Source organism: Gavialis gangeticus, unplaced genomic scaffold (genome assembly GCF_001723915.1).
Source record: "Gavialis gangeticus isolate Ggan-Ray unplaced genomic scaffold, GavGan_comp1, whole genome shotgun sequence".
NCBI classification, from domain to species: Eukaryota; Metazoa; Chordata; order Crocodylia; family Gavialidae; genus Gavialis; species Gavialis gangeticus.
In genome coordinates this window covers 221,759,630-221,766,528 of record NW_017729032.1, presented here as the reverse complement: position 1 = coordinate 221,766,528, position 6,899 = coordinate 221,759,630, and the positions used below count along the sequence as shown (strand labels likewise).

The 6,899-nt window shown below is 43.1% G+C and overlaps 1 long non-coding RNA gene across 1 annotated transcript in view; it reads right to left on the bottom strand.

The window, feature by feature from the left end:
- Window positions 1–5,809, bottom strand: part of LOC109302494 — a 32,144-nt gene extending 26,335 nt beyond the window's left edge. The window contains exon 1 of the long non-coding RNA XR_002098808.1: window positions 5,403–5,809. This is a non-coding gene — a long non-coding RNA (uncharacterized LOC109302494). The remainder of the gene's footprint in view (window positions 1–5,402) is intronic.
- Window positions 5,810–6,899: the final 1,090 nt, after the last annotated feature.

The window sequence follows — 6,899 nt, the reverse complement described above, 5'->3', positions numbered from 1 at the left end:
TTTCACGGTCAGGGCGGCTAGGGTCTGGAACCAACTTCCAAGGGAGGTGGTGCAGGCTCCTACCCTGGGGGTTTTTAAGAAGAGGTTAGATGAACACCTTGCTGGGGTCGTTTGACCCCAGTACTCTTTCCTGCCATGGCAGGGGGTCGGACTAGATGATCTTCTCAGGTCCCTTCCGACCCTAGAAACTATGAAACATTGATTTCTCATTTTAATGGAGAAACACATGGATTTTGCACTTTCACAAACTGTCTGAAAGCTGGCAGAGTTCCAGCCTGCAAGGGGCTGGGGAGAGCTGGAGGAGGGCGGTCAGGCAGGGGGTGCCATGTGCATGATGAGGGTGGCAGCATGGGGTTGTGCCCCTTGCTGCTGTGAGGCAGGCAGAGGATGCATCGCCAGGGCAGCACAGAACCCTCAGTGGCAAGGAGCTTCTCTGCCAAGTGCTGCTTTGCCCTGTCACACCAGATCCTGGCCACTGGGCTGCAGAGGCCTCGGGGGGGAGGCAGCAGGGTAGGGAGCCCAAGCCCACAGCAGGCAGCCTGCACCCCCTCCCCCATGGGCTTCACTCCAGCTGTGCCACCCACGGGGGAGGGAGGAGCCAGGCTCCACTCCACCACAGCGGCTACCACCTCCCACAGGCAGCAGCTGGGGTTCAAGCACTGCAGCAGGGGGTTGTGGATCTGGGACTCTGGTCCCATAGCCCTGTCAGCTAGGGGCCCCCTCTGGCAGGGCTGGAGGGGCAGGGGGCTATGGGTAGGGGACACGAGCAGGCCTGAGGGGGTTAAGGGGCCTAGATCTGCATTCTGTGAGTTAAGGGAGCCAGGGAGTTTTGATTTTTCCATGATAAAAAATGCTAAATCAAATATCAAAATATATAGCTATTTTGATTTTTAGATGTGATTTTTTTTTTTTTTTTGTTCCAAGATGGCAACCTCACCCCCACCTCCCTCCCAAAAGGATGACTTCCAGGGGCAAGGAGAGAGAACACTCTGGTGGCAAAGTTCATGGGTTAGGGGCAGGACTTCCGGTCCCAAGATAGAAACCAGGGGGTGGGGCACCTGTCAAGGGGCCGGGCTACCCTTGTGGCCCTTGATAGCTCACTAAAACTCATTTAGCAGCCCGCCAGTCACAATAATTGCCCCCCACGATAAGCGCTTGCTTCCAAGTATATTGATTTGGAAGGTATGTTTATATAAGCCATGTGGAAAAGATAATTTCAGGATTGTGTGTATATAGACCCAGTATCTAGAAATTCTAATATAATAAAGGACTCTGTCTGTCTGTCGGTAATGCTTTTGGCCAACTGCACGTGCACTGCCAAGAGGGGGGTGGCGATTGCTTGTGCAGGCCGAGGCTATGTTTCTATGTTTTCTATATACCGTTTGATAGATGAGCCTCTGCTATTTTGTGTATCTGCTTAAAAAGAAAGTCACTAAGTTAAAATGTATATCACTAGAATTTAAAGAGCCTCCTAAATGAATTACTATTTCTAATCACTTATCTTTGTTTGCAAGTTCCATAAGATAAACATTCTCATCCTGTTCTCCCAGATGCTTTTATTTTTTTCCCTTTGCAAAGAACCCTTGTCATAATTTCAGTCATTTTTCTGTCTTGTAAGTTGGGATCTTTACAGTGTGGTAAGAATATTAAAGCCACTACTCATAAAGTGAAAGAGCTAACGGAAAAATCTCACTTGCAGCTGTGGAGGAAGCGAATCATGTCTGAACTTGAATATTTTAATTTGTAAGTCATAACCCAGTATTGCACGCCTCCGTGCATTGCATGATACACAGAGTGCTGCAGCAAGGACAGGAGGAGGAATTTTGAAATTGTACTGCCAATATCTGAAGTAGCATTTAGTTTGGGTTTTCTAAGAAGAAAATGATAAACTATACTCTTTCCTCCTTGCCCCCTCTCCTGACAGGTAGCTATGAAAGATCTGGGTCAAATTATAACTACGAATTTCTCCTTCTATGGTAGCAGACATGACATCTCACCAGGCAGGCAAGTCAGTATGACACCAAGCACATTTCCATGGAAGCCTTCCAGGCTTCTGTTAAGTTCCTTAGACTAAGAACAGACATTCAAAAAGCCCAAAGTGGAATGAATCTAAGCTGTGTAGTTTTCTGTACAGTTTCTATACAGCCTGTTTACAGTTACGAGTTAAGATCAATTTCCAGTCAGTTAGGCTGATTTGAGTATAATGTGCAACCTGGCCTTAGAATTCAACATGCTTGCAAGGAACATTTCATTCTCACTGAACTGGCATTTCTGACTAGGTGAGATCAGCAGCAAACAGTATACATGTTTGTCCTGTGGTAGAAGGGCATGCAAGCTGCCTATGTTGGCTGAGCCCTACAAGTTGGGGGCAGCTCTGCACATCTCCCAACATGCCCTGTTGACTCCTTGGGCTGCTGGAGACTGTTGAGTGCAGCTGAGCACCTGAGCTACCTTTGATTGGCTGCTAGGCATGGGAAAGCCCACCCCGACACTCCGCACTGCTCTAGTACTCCAGGAATTGGTAGCTGCAGGCCAAAAAAGCTTTACAGTACCCCAGATGACCATGGCTGGTGTATCTGCCACTAGTGGGCAAGCTGTAGATGTCACAGGGATGCCTCTGTGGAAGGCCAGTCCCAATGCTCTACCCCCCGTCATCCTGAACCACCTGATATGTCCACACAGGCTCCTGCTGGGGGTGGGGGTGCAGAAGGAGATCCATGCTTGGGTCCAGGTGGGAGGGCTCCTGTCCCTGCCCTTTAAGATGTGGCGTACAGGAGCTGGAGTCAGGCTCCATGGGGTTGTGCCCAAGCACAGGGGCATGGGGATCCCTGGCTAAGAGCCAGGGTTGGGCTTTGTGGGGCTGTGCCTTAGCATAGAGGTTCTTTCGGGCTCAGTGTCAGGTGTGTGGGTTCATATTGTACAGTGCTTTGGGATGTGTTTTGGGGGCACGGTCCAGGGACATGGATGCCCAGGTCCCAGGGCTTGTGCAGGGAAAAGACACCTGCCTTCTTCACCCCACCACTTGCCTGTGGCTGACAGATGGCTGCAGGCAGGAGGAAGGGCTGAGGATATATGATCTGTGCTGGCTCACCTCTGGGAAAGTTTGGGGGCAGGGGCCACTGGGAGCTTGGTCAGACCAGCTGAGAAGACTGGGATGCTGGAGGATAGCTATCTAACTTGAATCAATAGGGGATCTGGTACAGAAGTTTGATTCACCAGTCTAACCTAAATTGGTAAGATCTGAGTGAATATTGAACCAAGCCCATCTTAGGCCTAGTTCTGCCATTCTTAGACTGGTGTATGAGAGACAAGCCTTTTAACAATTACAGGTTTAGATAGATTTCCAAACACTTAGACTGATTTGTGTGTAGTATTTAACCTGGACTTTGAAATGTTCCTTGCAAGCATGCTGAATTCTCTCTCACTGAACTGGCATTTCTGATTAAGGCTTCTAGTTAACTGCTTTGGCTTATATACCATAGGCTAATTAACAGATCTGTCCTGCAAAATTAAGTGCTAATTTCTTGTTTAGACAATATAAATGTGCCTTCTAATAATGTGTATACTAAAAATTCATTTGCCCTATTATTGCTTTTGGCCAAAACACTTACACTTCCCTCATTTATTCATCACAAGGATACCTCTCTCATTTATGTATGACCAGGATGCTAAACTCTGTTCCTTACTGTATCACTCTGTATAACAGTTACAGTCACAAACACTAAATTGTGGTAGCTATCAGGGAGGCAAGAATTTCACATAAAAAAGGACTGTTACTGGTGGTAATTTTCTTCTTAACAAATCATGAGGCATATTTGTGTTTGCACTAGAAGACAAGAGACACAGAAAAATCCACCCTCAAAAGTTTCTCTGAAAGCATAAGGCAAGAGAACTATACCTTAGTATAAGTCAATTTTTGAAAGATTTTAGAATTTAATCAGAAAGCTTTATTTGCAGTATCATATCTTCAGGCATAAACAGATCTGCAGATTTTTTGTGCACTTCCAATTTGACAATAACACTCTTCATGTTACCCAGCTTTCATACATTGCATAAGTAGCAGCAATCTGTGGCATTTTCTATGGATGCCATAAAACTGTTCTCTGATATGTAAAGGTTATATCATGATAGTTATACAAAAACCTAGTATATCTTGTTCAGATTGTATCAGTCAAGAGGACATATTCCTCATTTAATTAGCATGCAGGGGGCATGCTTAGATTTATACCTTAAAATACCTCAGATATATGGGTGTCATAGGGGATTACTATTCATAGGTCACACTTGGCCAGGATAGTTTCCATCCTAATATGTTTTGCCTGCAGCTAATGTTATAGAACAAAAATACTAATATTGTTACGCATGGTGACATTTAAAGATCCTTCAAATGTAGTAGTAATTTTTCAGGAAAATAAAATATAGCTTTCCTTCCAAATATATGGCTATTCCTGTAATTTTTAGATGCCTTTCCAAAAACAAAAATCTACTTGTTCAAGAACAAAAGCACAAGAAAATATCAAATAATATTCCTGGATGCAAATTGTCATATTTCATCTCTAATTTAGCTGACAAATCTGAAGCACAGACAAAACAAGAAGAATCTCTAGCAACTGCACACATTGATTCTGAAGTTGTGTCATTTTAGCTATGTTTTTCCCTCATAAACCAGTATAGCTTGCAAATTTCACCCACTTTTAGTAAGGTCAAAAATATATTTTTGGAAAACTATGCCAATGAGAATATGTACAAACGTGGATTTAGAGGTCTACCTTGTTGGCAGGATAGAATCACATAAATGAAGCAAAAATTTGATATAGGTGTAATCTACCTGGTTATTAAGTGCTCAGATTTACAAGGTTGCCTTTATAAGGTCTTAAGTCATAAGGGCTCATCAGCAAAAGAAAGCCTTTGTTGTTACTGAAATCAATAATTTGAGGTGGGTGAAGAAGTGGGTCTTGGTATCTCTCACCAGGTCCCATCTCAATCAGCTTGGGTCCTGACTCCTTGGAAGTTTACCCTTTGCTATGTTAACCTCTTTTTAAAAATTCTTATTCCCCTGAGGAGCTTTATATTTTTGTATTCCTTCTTAAAAACAAACAACTAGTTTCTTCTTAGGCTGAGAATAGTATTTGGGAGCTTACATTAAGGAGGAGAAAGCTATGAAAGGGCAACTCCTTGCTTTTACTAAAAGCTGATTGAGAATTTCCTTTCTATGCTTTGGGGAGAAGAATGCTGCCCCATTCATCTGCCCTAAAAAAAACCTTCTCCCTGTGATAGTACTACTTTAGCACTTAATAGTCCAAACCTCATTTTCTCCTCTTCTGGCTTCAGGAACTTCCACTCTTGGATAAACAGATTCTAGTACTTCTATATGATTGTACCCTCTAACCAAAAGCACTTACCTCTTTTCCAGGGGTAAATGAGTAGTCCAACAAAACAAGCAGCAACATGGCAAGCTAAGGCTGGGTTTTCAGTCCAACTCAATTCTCAAGAGCTTTGCACCTTAAAAACTTTTGCATCCCCTTCTCCAGTGAGTCTGTAGAGGAATAATCTTGTTTCAGTTCTGGAACCTAGTTCATGAGTTCAGCAGCAGAGTAAGGCTCATGTAGTCAAACCCCTTGCTCAATCTATTCCTAATTAAGCTTTTCTCTATGTCTTTTCCACAGCTCCTTCCCCCAACTCTTAACCCCTAACCAAGAAAGGCAACCTGTGCTCTGGTCTCACTTCCCTGAACAAAACTTCAACTCCCAACACCTGGGGAGGCAATTAAGCAAGCACAGGTAGGGCTGAGCCCTAATCCCTTCTTGGGCCAGTCCACTGTCACAGCCTGCCCCCTCTTGCTTCCATGTACTGCAGTTACTATTTACAGCACCAGCTCCCTTGCTGCCTATAGCTGCTGTAATTCTCTAGATTGAATACTAGCTCTTAAGCTTGAAAAAAGGCAGTAGCAATGATAGCTTCTGTAAATGGAGGAATAGACACTGTAGATAGCATCTAAATACTATTTTCAAAATTCTACTTCCATCCATGCCAACAGACAGTAATGTTGTCAGGCAACTTAATTATCCGTATGCTTTGCCAGCTGGTAAGGGTAGGTTAGGAGACTTTGTGCCCGGGGTTAAGATTTGTTTCATGACTATTTTGAACTGGTATCCCAATACATAGCATCTTCTTTAAGCATGACATTTCTTCTGTATCAATTCACCACGAATCATATATATGAAAATATCTGTTTCTAACAATCAGCCTAGTAATAGCAACAAATTACTTTTAAAACAATATGGACTGGGTTTTTGTATCAGTCAAGAGCACAAGTCCTTCATTTAATTAGCATGCAGGGAACATGCTTAGATTTATACCTTAAAATACCTCAGGTAGATGGGTGTCATAGGGAATTGCTATTCACAGGTCACACTTGGCCAGGACAGTTTCCATACCAATGTGCTTTGCCTGCAACTAATGGTATAGAACAATAATACTAATATTGTTTCTCATGGCCACGTTGAGAGATGTCTGAGATATAGGAGCAATTGTTTCAAGAAAAAAATAATACTTTTTTCCTTTCACTTACAGCATGCAGGGGACATGCTTAGATGTATGCCTTAGTCTAGGCAAGGTATAAATCTAAGTATCCAGCCAAGGCCATTTTCTTCAAACACCAAGATATATTGTGCCAGATTGGAAGTGTTAGCATATAAAATCCCTGTCATTTGCCCTTCCTAGCATCTTTCACAATAGAAAGTGAGCAATTTCAGTGGCTATGCCTTACAAGCTCATCCTCTATAAAGCAAGCAAAAATGTGCTTTATATATATATAAGCAAAATTGTTATTTTGTCAAAATGTAAGTGAGGTTCATCTTGGTCTTGAAGTCCATGACTTAAGTTTGCCAAACTAGGTT